This window comes from Artemia sp. Qi Xiang Cuo, chromosome 10, assembly GCF_049724085.1.
Source record: "Artemia sp. Qi Xiang Cuo chromosome 10, ASM4972408v1, whole genome shotgun sequence".
In the NCBI taxonomy this organism is placed as follows: domain Eukaryota; kingdom Metazoa; phylum Arthropoda; class Branchiopoda; order Anostraca; family Artemiidae; genus Artemia; species Artemia sp. Qi Xiang Cuo.
Genome location: NC_142803.1, coordinates 30,884,008 through 30,898,733, shown reverse-complemented (window position 1 = coordinate 30,898,733; position 14,726 = coordinate 30,884,008). Strand labels below are relative to the sequence as shown.

Sequence of the window (14,726 nt, the reverse complement as noted above, 5' to 3'; positions counted from 1 at the left end):
GTGTAAGTTTTCATGTGTGTGTGGGTAAGTTTTTGTTTTTATGTGTGTGTAATTTTTAGTGTGTGTGTGTAAGTTTTCGTGTGATTTTGTTATATTTCTTGTTTGAGTTAATGTTTTTTTGAGTGTTATTATTAGAGATATTTCCTTAAATAGAGTATTTTAAATTTTTTGTTAATTTTCTTATTTTATTTGGTGTGTGTGGGTGGGTGTTGTGTGGGTTTGTTTGTCATTTTATGGCGTGTGTGTGTGTGTGTAAGTTTTGTGTGTGTGTGTAAATTTTTGTGCGTGTGTGTAAGATTTCGTGTGCATGTGTATTACCTTTTGCGAATGAAATAGTTTTTGTAATGTAAAGTTTTTGAATTTTTTTGTAAGTTTTTGCGTGTGGGTGTATGTTTTTTTGTGTGTGTGTGTGTAAGTTTTTGTGTGTCTACGATTGTGTGTGTGTATGTTTTTTCGTGTGTGTGTAATTTTTCGTGTGTGTGTGTGTGTGTGTAAGTTTTTGTGTAAATAAAACTAGCTCAGAAAGGCAAAAATAGCAAAAAACTCATCTCAATCATAGGTTTCAGTCAGCACACACCTATGAAAGGCTAATAAATCCAACCCAGAAAAGTCAAAAATAGCAAACTATATAACCCAAATCATAGGTTTCTGAAAGGACACACCTATGAAAGGCTAAGAAATCTAGCTCAGATAAGTCAAAAATAGCAAACTAGTCATCCCAAACTATAGGTTTCAGACAACAAACACCTATGAAAGGCTAAGAAATCCAGCTCAGAAAAGTCAAAAGTAGCAATCCATCCATCCCAAATCATAGGTTTCAGACAACACACACCAAAGAAAGACTAAGAAATCCAACTCAGAAAAGCCCGAAATAGTAATTTACATATCCCAATCATAAGTTTCAGACAACACTCACCTATGAACAGCTAAGAAAACTATCTCAGAAAAGTCAAAAATATAAACAAAGTCATCCAAAAATATATTTTTAAGAAAACACACACATATGAAATGCTAAGAAATTAAGCTCAGAAATGTCAAAAGTAGCAATCCACCCACCCCAAATCATAGGTTTCAGACAACACACACCTATGAAAGACTAAGAAATCCCACTCAGAAAAGCCCGAAATAGTAATTTACATACCCCAAATCATAGGTTTCAGTCAACATTCAGCTAAGAAATACTAAGAAACCTTAGGTTAGAAAAGTCTGAAATAGCCAAGTACTCATCCCAAACTCGAAGTTTCAGACAACAAACACCTATGAGTGACTAAGAATCCTAGCTCTGAAAAGTCCAAAAAGCAAACTATATCTCCCAAATCATAATTTTCTGAAAGGATACACCTATGAAAGGCTAAGAAATCCAGCTCAGAAAAGTCGAAAATAGCAAATTAACCATCCCAAATCATAGGTTTCAGTCAACACACACCTACGAATGGCTAAGAAATCCAGCTCAGAAAAGTCAAAAAATAGCAACCCACACACCCCAAATCATAGGTTTCAGACACCACACACCTATGAAAGACTAAGAAATCCGGTTATGAAAAGTCGAAAATAGCAAATTACATATCCCAAATCATAGGTTTCAGACAACACTCACCTATGAAAGACTAAGAAACCTAGCTCAGAAAAGTCAAAAATAGCAAACTAGTCATCCCAAACTATAGGTTTCAGACAACAAACACCTATGAAAGGCTAAGAAATCCAGCTCAGAAAAGTCAAAAGTAGCAATCAGCCCATCCCAAATCATAGGTTTCAGACAACACACACCTATGAAAGACAAAGAAATCCAGCTCAGAAAAGTCAAAAATAGCAAACTACATATTCCAAATCATAGGTTTCAGTCAACACACACCAACGAAAGACTAAGAAACCTAGCTCAGAAAAGTCAAAATAGCAAACTACTCATCCCAAACTATTGGTTTCAGACAACATTCACCTACGAAATACTAGAAAACCTTAGCTCAGAAAAGCCTTAAATAGCAAACTACACATCCCAAATCATATTTTTCTGACAACACAGACCTATGAAATTCTAAGAAACCTAGCTCAGAAAAGTAAAAAATATCAAATGACACATTCCCAAATCATAGTTTTCAGACACCACACGCCTATGAAAGACTAAGAAATCAAACTCAGAAAAGCCCGAAATAGTAATTTACATATCCCAAACTATAGATTTCAGACAGAATTCACCTACGAAATACTAAGAAAGCTTAGCTCAGAAAAGTCTGAAATAGCCAACTACTCATCCCAAACTCGAAGTTTCAGACAACAAACACCTATGAGTGACTAAGAATCCTAGCTCTGAAAAGTCCAAAAAGCAAACTACACCTCCCGAATCATAGGCTTCAGTCAACACACACCTACGAATGGATAAGAAATCCAGCTCAGAAAAGTCAAAAATAGAAAATTAACCATCCCAAATCATAGGTTTCAGTCAACACACACCTACGAATGGCTAAGAAATCCAGCTCAGAAATGTCAGAAAATAGAAACCCACACATCCTAAATCATAGGTTTCAGACACCACACACCTACGAAAGACTAAGAAATCCGGTTATGAAAAGTCGGAAATAGAAAATTACATATCTCAAATCCTAGGTTTCAGACAACACTCACCTATGAACAGCTAAGAAACCTAGCTCAGAAAAGTCAAAAATAGCAAACTAGTCATCCCAAACTATAGTTTTCAGACAACAAACACCTATGAAAGGCTAAGAAATCCAGCTCAGAACAGTCAAAAGTAGCAATCCACCCATCCCAAATCATAGGTTTCAGACAACACACACCTATGAAAGACTAAGAAATCCAGCTCAGAAAACTCAAAAATAGCAAACTACAGATCCCAAATCATCGGTTTCAGTCAACATACACCAACGAAAGACTAAGAAACCTAGCTCAGAAAAGTCAAAAATAGCAAACGACACATCCCAAACTATTGTTTTCAGACAACAGTCACCTAGGAAATACTATGAAACCTTAGCTCAGAAAAGCCTTAAGTAGCAAACTACACATCCCAAATCATAGGTATCAGACAACACACATCAACGAAAGACGGGTGCACGGGGGGGGGGCACAGGGAGGGCGTTGGGGGGTCCGGAGGCACCTTGGGGGCCGGGGGCCGGGCCTTTGGGGGTCCGTTGGTCCTTTGGGAGCTCGATGGGCCTTTGGGGGCCCGGGGTGTCCTTTGGGGGTCTGGGTGGGCCTTTGGGGGCTCCGGTGGCCCTTTGGGTGCTTGGGGGGCCTTTGTGGCACAGGGAGGGCCTTTGGGTGCCTGGGGGACATTTGGGGACCGGTGGAGGGCCTTTGGGACCCGTTGGTCCTTTGGGAGCTCGATGGGCCTTTGGGGGGGCCCGGGGATGTCCTTTGAGGGTCTGAGGAGGGCGTTTGGGGGCTGGGACTCTATGGGACCTTGGGAGACCTTTGGGGCCGGTGTAGGGCCTTTGGGACCCCGTTGGTCCTTTGGGAGCTCGATGGTCCTTTGGGGGGCCCGGGGATGGCCTTTGGGGGTCTGGGTGGGCCTTTGGGGGCGCCGGTGGCTCTTTGGGAGCCCGGGGGACCATTGAGGACCGGGGGAGGGCCTCTGTGGTCCGGGGGCCCTTTGGGGGTCGGGGGGCCCTTTGAGGACCAGAGGAGGGCCGTGGAGGGGCTGCGGCGGGGGTTGGGGGGGCGGGGGATCTTGGGGCGGTTGGGGGACCTTTGAGTACCGGGGGGCTTCCTTCGGGGTTGGGGGGGGGGATCGGAACACTTTGGGGTTGGGGTAGAGGACCTCACAACACTGTTCAAATGGAACTTGTGTATTATAACGACCACAGAGTTTCACCCTCAAATTCTCTTCTAAAACCTTTCTTAAAATCTTCTTTCAAATGGCTCAAACTGTTTCGCCAAAATAATCCCATAAAATGGATAAAACGGTTTCACCCAAATAATCCCTAAACGTAATTTCAGCGTGTTCCTTTTGTTAGGCATCTCTGCGCTAACGCATTTCAAATTTCTAGGAAACCCTTTCCTACGTTAATCTCTTCATCTCATAAATTTTCCTAGCTAAACTATTAGGGTTTCGTTAGAATATCAATTTATCTCTCCGACTTAAAGCTCCGTGAAGCCGTATTTAAAAATATAATTTCTATCTCTTTAGACTCCCGCATAATTCCAAGATAACATGTGATGTTAATTATAATTCCTGACACTAAAGATCAATGAAGCCCTATTTAAAAATAAAATATTAATTTTTTTCTCTGTCCTAAAGAATGTTTATCCCTCAGACCTAAGATTAAAGAAGCCTTAATGTTTCTTAATTCTCCCCTTCGTGAATCAATAATTTCCCCTAGAGATTATCTAACTAAATTTCACAGGTAATATTACTAAGTTTAAGAGAACCAATCGAAAATGACGACATTAGTTTTTCTTAATTACAAACTGCCTCCGACCGCAGATTAAATACGACTTAATTTTTCTTAATTCTCCCCTTCGTTAATCAATAATTTCCCCTAGCGATTATGTAAATCCAAGTGCGCAAATTCCTGTTTTTTCATTCTCACTGAGAAAACCATAAAACAGACATGAATTGCTGTTGACATCCATAAATGTGACAAAGTCCCTGTTTTTCAAATTCTCACTGACAAAAACCATTAAACATCCATGAAAAACATCAAATAAATCGACCAACACACATAACCATCCATGAAAACAAACATAAATGTGAGAAAATTCCTGTTTTTCAAATTCTCACTGACAAAAACCATAAACCACGGGGTTCTCGTGCCAATATATGGTGTTAAAAAAGTTGTAGGTGGCAGCAGGGGTGCGTGACACGAGCTCATGACCCCTCTCTACTGCAGGGCAGTCTATACCAGATAACGTCTGTAATCCTTCAAGTAAGATTTTACCTTATTCTACGAAAGACGTTATGCAAAGGTAGTTTTTGTCGGTAACGCTAAAAATCCTCACCTGATATACTCTTTATTAAGACTAATAGGATCAAGGCCTGTGTTAAGCATATTTTTTACCTTCCCTCCAGTATTTTTAAACAGTATTTATTTCAACTGAAAAGATAGCTTTATGTAATATTTTAAACTAAAATATTCAAGAATTAAGCTCAGTCCCATGCTAGCATCCAATAAGAATGTAGTCAGGGATACGATTTTGAAATTTTCCGCGTTACAAAATTAACGATTAATGATGCATAGCAAAAATAATATAACTAATTATCTTTTAACGACCATAAAAATTTCGACAGCTGCCCCTCCCCCCTTCTGTGAAGAGAGAGTTCAGTAAAACGCTTAAAACTAAATCTTAACTCCTGGTGACTTTATTTGTATAATACTTTTTTTTACCTGTGGAATTGTTGCAATTGATGAACAAGTCTAAAGTCGAATGCGCCTACCATGACAAAAAAAAAGAAATAAATCTACAGAAAACAACAATTCTATGGCCAGTAGGAGAAAAAGAAAAGAAATAATCCCACAAATATTTCGCCTGTATAAAACAAAGCATTTTCAGCTTTAAAGAGAAAATAAAAAAATGCAAAAAGAAAAAAAGAAAACGAAAAAGAACAATATGCATACAATCGCAACTTTTTGGTAGAAAAGCTGAGATTTCGGAAAGACTGAAAGGGTTGAATTTAATTAAATGTTGGGAACAATGGACGAAAATAAATCTTGGTTGATTGGGATTACTGTTCCTTAAAAAGAAAGTTGGACGTTACAGAATATTCTAATAGCTGCTGAAAGCAAGTATTTATATTTATTTATATTATTCATGTTTGTTTATATTTAAAAAATCCATTTTCAAAATTTATCATATCTTCGTCAGTAATTTGTCCTCTAAGCCTGGAAATTTTTAGTTTTATTTCCAAAAAAGTATTACACATGTCCGCAACCTATTTATACCCCCCCCCCCCTCAAAAAAGTGAAAGTGGACCAGGTTTCATTCGATAGTCTCAAAATCTACAATCACACAGTGAACTGGAAATACTAGGCACATCGCCTTCAGAGGGGAAAAATGATATGTCAAAATTCGAAAAGTCTTTTTTTTTATCTTTAAAAATCTTTATTTTCCTCTTTTATAAGTGTTGTAACTCCATTTGTGAGTTTGAGACTGAGGAGTGAGCTCCAGTGTTACCAACACCTCAAAACAAAATTTACCACAAATTGCATGAAAATTGTACCAAAGACAAAAAAAATGTACCATACCCTAAATTTTTTCGTCTGATCGTCGGTGACGTAAAGTACTATCTATTGAAATTTTGTATAAGACATTTTCATTCACTTTCTTTCTCCATTCCTTTGTTTTTCTTTCTCTTCTAATACAGTACATTATTCCTGACAGTACTTGAAGAAATTGTTTGTAGTAACATATATTACAACAGAAACATTTTACTAGAGGTCAACAAAAGTCGCTGTTTTTCAGCTATTTACGACCATTAACTTGGCAAACTTAAGCGAACTTTTTCAAACTCAAAACGAGCAGAAATTAACATGAGTAGGGCTCAAAACCCCTATGCCTTCCCAAGGCCAGAACATAACTTGTACTTTACTGTAAAAATTTAGTTTCATACCTCCTCTAGTTGACCTAAAATAGAAAACTTGATACCATTCGTAAAAAAATCTGTTTACTTTCTTTGATAGCTTGAATACACTTATGCTATTTTCGTTTGGTTAAATTTTAAGAGCAGGAGTAGCCCAAAAAGTTTGAACATAATACCCTCAGTCGTTCTTGGGATACTGCTGAGATGCCTTATTGGGAATTAGCATTAACACAGCTCATTTTGATTTAATCTTTGGGCAAAATGTAGTTCTTAAACATAAGGGGCGAATGGGAGGGTGGGTGCGGGAGGATGATTAGTTGCCCTCCAATCACTTTTCACTATTAAAAAGGGCATTAGCCATTCCAATTTCCAATCGAATGAGCCCTTTTTCAAGTTTCTACGACAACTCCTTCGATACGAAGTGCTCTGGTCTAAACAAAAAAAAGAAGAAAAAATAATAATACATTGTACCGTTGTACAATGGGTGAATCTGAGGAGATTCACCTTGGGTGGTTGGATTTTGTTTTTATTCCACTAGATTTCCAACCATCACGAGCCCAAGCGTCATTATAGCTTCATGTTTAGTCTTTCATTTTCAATCGGTAAGACTTGATACACAGAAAGATGTTTTTGTCGACCTTTGGACACCGGAAGTGAAGTGTCTGTTTACAAAAAAATGAAAATTGGTGACTGCTTGTCTGTCTCTTATCTTGACTTTGATGAACAGATTAGGGTGAAATAAAATATTTGTAGATGAAAGATTACAAACATAGGTACAAAAATACTGAATTGTACCATAATTTTGTAAAATGTACCATATTTTATGGGATTGTACTAAATTGTACCATTAGAGGCGAAATATACCAAAATGGTACAATTGTACCACGTTTGGCATCACTGGTGAGCTCTTGCGTCCATTTCCCCGTTGAATTTTATCTCCGATATAACATAAGTTTCTTCTCAAATTTTCTCTTAAAGGCTAGGTGATTGATTTTCCTTCTTGAAAATCATCAAGAACAGTTGAAACAACTTAGGTGACACTTGATACAACAAACTTTCAAACTAGGGGCAGGGCAAAACACAATACATTCCAAAAATAACTGGGACAAGATACCATAACCACGGCATGGTGTCAACTCTGTTTGCATAATATGACCCCCCCCCCATATTGCTTAAGGGTGATTCTGAGAAAGTTGGAACTAGGACAGTGATATTGTTTTTAATTGCCTTCAATTTTTAACCTTAAGCGTGATTGAGACATTCCCCCTATTAAAACTAATCAACTCAACCTTCTCATTTCCCAAAACTAATTCAGCCAGTTATGTGTCTTTTATTGCGAATTTATGGAACAGAATATCTTGAAAAGCGCATTGACTAACTATTTTGGCATAAATATCAAAACGAGTGCAGTAAGCTTTCCTCTTTATTATGTTTTCAAATCCTAAAAATTCTCGTAAGGGGCCAGACATTACAATAGACAATCTACTAGTAAGCCAAGTAATTCTTACTTGATCAGGTTTTTTACTCTAATAAAAGCTGATGCTTTGATCAATTTTTTTCCAATCCTTTAAACTCACTTAATTATTCTTCTATTGACCTGTAATTCTTTGTGTTATCAATTATATGATAAACGTCATTCTTTTTTGGGGCTCAAACAGGGTGAAAAGGTATTGTTTTGATCACGATCGCCATTTCAAAAACCTATTTTTCTAGAATGAACATCAAAGGTTTTGGTAAAATGCAATTTAACTAGACCACACTACCACTTTGAGCTATTCAAACTAATAGGAAGCACAATTTTTTTTTAGATGGATAATCGTTCTGAGTCATTATAAACAGGGTTAATTACATCAAAAATAAAGTAGCAATAGAATGAATCCGTATTTTCTGACATATTTAAATTCGTCCGTCCAGATGTTGTTACTGTTGTCACAACCGAGAAATTTGACATAATACTGACGTTTTTGCTTCCATACTCAAGTTTTTATTACTTTTTCAACAAGATATTCTCTAGGGGCTGTACTGACTGGAGCTCTGCTCAAGACACATATAAAAACTAAACTAAACTTCTTTTTATACGAAGTTTTATTAATTAATTTCTGTTCGTTTAATTACCAGTTTTTTATTGGTTTATAAAAGGAATATTTCTACAGTTTTTCACGTCTTAAACTTAAGCAACACTTATAAGACTTATAACTTATAGACTAATAACTTCAAAACATTGCCCCTAGGCTCAAGGAGGGGGGTGTCAACCCTAAAAATATTGTTATATGATCTTTGGACTACTTTAAACCAAATGGTAATCTCAAAATTTTGATCGGATGCTTTTGGAGAAAGAGGGCATGGGGAAGCCTGTTGCCCTCCTATTATTTTTCACTCTTAGAAAGGGAACTAGAACTGTCAATTTTCAATTAAATGAGCCTCCTCTAAAGTTCACGCGGCCATTTCTTCCATTGAAACCTTATATGCTGCAGGGCATAACTTACAGGCCTTGCCTCCGGGCTCTGTGAGGTTTTGTCAACCCCAGAGGTATTGCTATAGATAGATAGATAGATAGATAAGTGTATTAAACCCAAGAATACGGCCATGAACACAAACAGAGCACAACTATAATAAACTTGCATCGGCGATCATCATAAAAAAGCACAATTATAGTGAACTTGCATCAGTCATCATCAACAAACACTTAAATGAAAAATACACTCAAAAACAAGTTTTATGCTCAAAAATTGGGAATGAGTTGTTCTATGTAGTCCAAACAATCTCTTAAAGTACCCTAATTGAATACCCTCTAGCTGAGCCGCTTTCTCATGTCCCCAAATCTCTGCTCCGTAAAGTAGAATGGGTATTATTCTCGATAAAAAGACCCTTTTATGTAACAACAATTTTTTTATTCCCATTACATTATTCCGGAAAATTGTAAACATTACTGCTCTTCCCCGGTTCAAAGTTTCCTTTATATGTGAATTCCATCTTCCATTACTCTGAAAAATATGTCCAAGATGCTTAATTTTATCCACAACTTGTATCTCCTCCCCCTCAAACCATACTTTACTAATTTATCATTCCTCTTGTTAAATATAACTACTTTTGATTTCTGAGCATTTACCTGAAAGCACTTCATCCTTAGATAATCATCTGTTAATCCAAAAGCTTCTGTAAATCGTGTGCCGAATTCGCCGCTAGAGCAGTGTCATCCGCAAACAGCAACACTGTGAAGTTTTTATTACCTAATCTTATTGTTGGAACCCTTTTTTGGCTAAAAGCTCAACAATGTCATTAACAAAAAGACCAAAAAGCCGAGGTGACAAGGCGCTTCCCTGCTTTACTCCTTTCTTAACTTTAGAAGGCCTTGAAAGACCCGACCCACGAACTCTTACTATTGCACTAGTTTCAAAATACATATTTACAGCCAAACGAATGAAACAGGAAAGTAGTCCCACATCCTCTAGGCTTTTTTTAAGCAGAATTCTATTAACTTTATCAAACGCTTTTTTTAAGTCCAAAAATGCAACCTATAACTTATTTTTTCCTGGTCCATACTTTTCAATTAATCCACTTAAAATAAACATTCTATCCGTAGTACTATAGCCTTTTTTAAAACCTCCCTGTTCTTTATTCATAACTCCAAAACCCTCTAGCCAATCATCTAACCGGCTATCTAAAATTTTATCTAAGATTTTGCTAAATATAGGAACTAAGGCTATCAGCCGAGAACTCTCATGATCCCTAGGACTCCCCTCCCTTAAATATTGATACCATTATCGATGTACTCCATGTAGAAGGCTATACTTCATTACTAATAATTCTATTGAATATGTAAAGTAACACAGGCAATATCCCACTCTTTGTCAAAATTGCTGGTATTCCATCTTTTCCGGGTACAGACCTTCCTTTTATATTCCTGACGACTTTCCTAATTTCTTCTGACGAGACATCTCTTACCAAATCATAATCCTTTTCTTTTATAGGGAAAAACACAAAATCGCTCCAATTTTCCTTACTTAATTCTATACATTCCCGTTCTATACTCTCTAAATAGCTCGGCCAATATATTCTCTTTGTTTTCTTTATATCTTGACAACAATTCAGGATTTTCCTCAGATGAAAAGTAATTCTTAACTGCCTCTAGTAAAGCGTCTTAATAATTTTTCATCAATTTACACTCATTGTCAAAAAAACTTACATTTATTTTCTTTTTTAACCTTTCAGACTTTTGAGCACAATTATAAATAATTGAACACAATTCACTCAGAGTCATATCGATATCCATTGATGATTTGTACATAATTTCATTCCTTTCAATTACTTCGGGCCTTAAAAGTTCATTTCCCAACAACTCCAGCTTCTCACCACTCCAGTCAGTCTTTAAAGGCTTCATATAAAAATCATTTTTTTCCGAATCATCATTACTCTTCTTCACTACATTTGTTTTTTCCACTAATCCCGTTATAAGGCTTAGTTTAACCTCCACTGGAAAATGTTCTGACCCAATGATACTTAAAACTCTCAACGCCCATTGTGTATTTCACAAGCTTGAGACCAACCAATATATAATCAATTATGCTGAGATTTTTTCCTGACAGACAGGTAAACTCGCCTACCTCTGCATCCTTACCAAAATTGTCCGTTTCCAAACACAAGTGCATTATCAGAGCATAGCTCCAGAAGCCTCTTACCCCAACAATTAACCTTTCTTTTAAAGTCTTTGCTACTTCTAGGTGTCTTATAAATATCAGGTATCAAATCTGGCGTTCCTACAAACGAAGCATCATTCCTTTCATTACACAACCCAATATAAGCGTTAAAATCCCCCACAACTAAAAACTAATCATTTTCATATCGACAACGTAAATATCTTATCTCTTCCTCAAGCAGATCCCGTGTTGATTCATTACTATATTAAATAAAAAAAACAAGTTTTTTTTAACTGAAAGTAAGGAGCGACATTAAAACTTAAAACGAACAGAAATTATTCCGTATATGAAAGGGACTTTCCCCTCCTCAACGCCTCGCTCTTTACGCTAAAGTTTGACTCTGTCTCACAACTTTATTTTTTAAAAAAATAAAAACTTTAGCGTAAAGAGCGAGGCGTTGAGGAGGGGAAAGCCCCTTTCATATACGGAATAATTTCTGTTCGTTTTAAGTATTAATGTCGCTCCTTACTTTCAGTTAAAAAAAACTTGTTTTTTTTATTTAATTTTCGAACGTTTTTGAATAAATGCAGGTTTTGATCTTGGCTCACAGTACATGGATAATTAAAACAAAATTTTCATATTAATTTGCTTTTATTTGATTAAATGGCTTTCTCGAAACTTGTTTCATTTTATTTACGAACGTTTTTATTAGTAATAAATATACGTAACTTACGAACTAACTTACGTAACGCACTTCTATATTCATATGTTTTTAATACGTATATTAGGGCTTTCGCCCCCTAGTCAATAACTTGCTCTTTGAGCTAAAATTTGAATTTTGTTCCAATTCTTTAAAACTGATCACTTAAACACCAAAGCCATTAAACAGAATAAATATCTCTTATGAAAGTACTAAAAAATTTTTGGCTTAAAGAGTGAGCTACTGACTAGGGGATGAACCCAATTATATATGTAATATTTTCTGTTCGTTTAAAGTTTTGATGTTGCTGCTGTTGCAGTTTAAAAACTTGTTTTTTTATATTTAATTTCTGATCTTTTTTTAAATAATGCTGGGAAGTCCGGCGTCCCCTTCATAGCAATGTCCCTTCCCCCATGAAAACTTTCTTCATGGAAAGATCCTCCTACATAACTCCCGACCCCAGGCACGTACGCATGAATTTGTTTTCGGGGGGGGGGGCAATTTGTTTCGGGGGGGGGGCAAATCCTTCAAACCCATTATTCTGTGAGAAAAATCAGAAAATTATGGGAAAATGAAAAAATCGTGAGATTTCGCGGGGGCCAGGCCCGGAGGCCCCCCTCCCTGCGTACGTCCCTGCCCGACCCCCCCCCTTCACTACCAGGAAAAATCTCCCCTGAAAACGTCTGTACTGTATACTTCTCAATAACCAATACTAAATGTTAACATTGGGTAAAGTTCATAGCTTTCCGCCCTTCTCCCGGGAACTTCGGGGGATTAAGTCATCCTAAAAGACATACTTATAATATTTTTGTACATTCTGAACAAAATGGCTTTTTGATCAGGTGACTTTGGGAAAAAATGAGCGTGGGAGGGGGCCTAGTTGCCCTCTATTTTTTTTGGTCACTTAAAAAGGGCACTAGAACTTTTAATTTTCATTCCAATGAGCCCTCACACGATATTTTAGGACCACTGGGTCGATACGATCACCCCTGGGGAAAAAAAAAAAATAAATAAACACGCACCCTAATCTTTCTTCTGGCAAAAAATGCAAAATTCCACATTTTTGTAGATAGGAGCTTGAAACCTCTACAGTAGGGTTCTCTGATACGCGGAATATGATGGTGTGATTTTCATTAAGGTTCTATAATTTTTAGGGGGTCTTTCCCCCTTTTTTCTAAAATCAGCCAAATTTCCTCAGGCGCGTAACTTTTGATGGGTAGGATTAAACTTGATGAAGCTTATATATTTGAAATCAGCATTAACATCCAATTCCTTTGATGCATCTATTTGTATCAAAATACTGTTTTTTAGAGTTTCAGTTACCATCGAGCTGGGTTCTAATAACCGATGCTATATGTTAACATTTGGTAAAATTTATGGCTTTTAGCCCTCCTTCTAGGATGATCGACGTTTTAAGTCTTACCGAAAGGTAAATTGTTCACATTATTGACACAGCAAAATAAAACGGCTATCTTGATAGTTCGATCGTGTGACTTTGGGAAAAAAAATGAGCTTGAGAGGTAGCCTAGTTGCCCTCCATTTTTTGGTAACTTAAAAAAGGCACAATAACTTTTATTTTCTTTTGCAATGATCCCTCCCACGATATTCTAGGACCACTGAGTCGATACGATCATCCCTGGGAAAAAGAAAAAAAACAAACAAAAAAACAAAAAAACAAATTAACACACACCCGTGATCTTTCTTCTGGCAAAAAATTGAAAATTCCACATTTTTGCAGATAGGAGCTTGAAGCCTCTACATAAGGGTTTTCTAATAGGTTGAATATAATGATGTCCTTTTCATTAAGTTTCTATAACTTTTAGGGGTCTTTCCCTTTTTTCGAAAATCAGCCAAATTTTCTCAGGCGCTTAACTTTTGATGAGTAAAATTAAACTTGATGAAACTTATATATTCGAAATCAAAATTAAAATCTGATTCTTTTGATGTATCTATTGGCACCAAAATTTTGTTTTTGAGAGTATCGGTTACCATTGAGCCGGGTCGCTTCTTACTTACAATTCATTACCACGAATTGTTTGATGAGCTATTCTGAGGAGCTATATATACTACTTGAAGCACCAGTCTTTTGCCCTTTGTAAGAGGAATTCTAACCCATACAATGTTTTCTTAATTGCTAGGAATACGTAAATAATTTTTAGACAACCTTGGTTAATTAACACTAAATTACCACCATAATATCTCATATTTCCAGCCACTTCTCTAGTAACTTTTTCTACTAAGTAACCTCTGAAAGTTGGCACTGAATCTTCACTTTGCCACGTCTCAATTAAAGTAATAACATCCACATCATGTAAATCTTGTAATATAAGATCTACCTTATTTTTTACACCTTGGATGTTTCATGCAACTATACGCAAAGCGTAGACATGACCGTAGTGTCCTTACTCACTTGGCAATAAAACATCATTTAATGGTAGGATATACGTTGAGACGGAATCTTCTCTATGTGGGAACGAAAGTCAATAGTAATCACTAGTATATGCAGCAGTAGGGCCCTTTGATGGACCTTTATAGTTAACTTATTTTCTCATAACATTCCGAATGTCACCACGGTTCTTTTCTTCTGGACTAATGAATTCACTTACTTTTCTAACTCTTTTTTTTCAGTTTTATTCGTAGCTTTAGGAGATTTTATACTTTTTTCAATAGACCCTGATGCGCTTTTGGAGGATTGCGGTAAAGGATCTTTTATATTGAGCTTCACCATCGTTTCGGTATCGCTCTCAGAATTTTCTGATACCGACTCACAAGCCTCAAAAAAGTCCATTTTTTCAGCTACTAGTTCAACCATATTATTTCCTTTCGATAACGTTTCTCTATCCTGCCAGTTTGGCTTAAC

At 36.6% G+C, this 14,726-nt stretch overlaps 1 protein-coding gene across 1 annotated transcript in view; it reads left to right on the top strand.

Moving 5' to 3' along the window:
* The first annotated feature begins 4,843 nt into the window (after window positions 1-4,843).
* LOC148947656 (uncharacterized) overlaps window positions 4,844-14,726 on the top strand; it is a 43,391-nt gene continuing 33,508 nt past the window's right edge. Inside the window, exon 1 of the mRNA XM_089095353.1 lies at window positions 4,844-4,877. The gene's annotated coding sequence lies outside the window, so the exon portion shown is untranslated. The remainder of the gene's footprint in view (window positions 4,878-14,726) is intronic.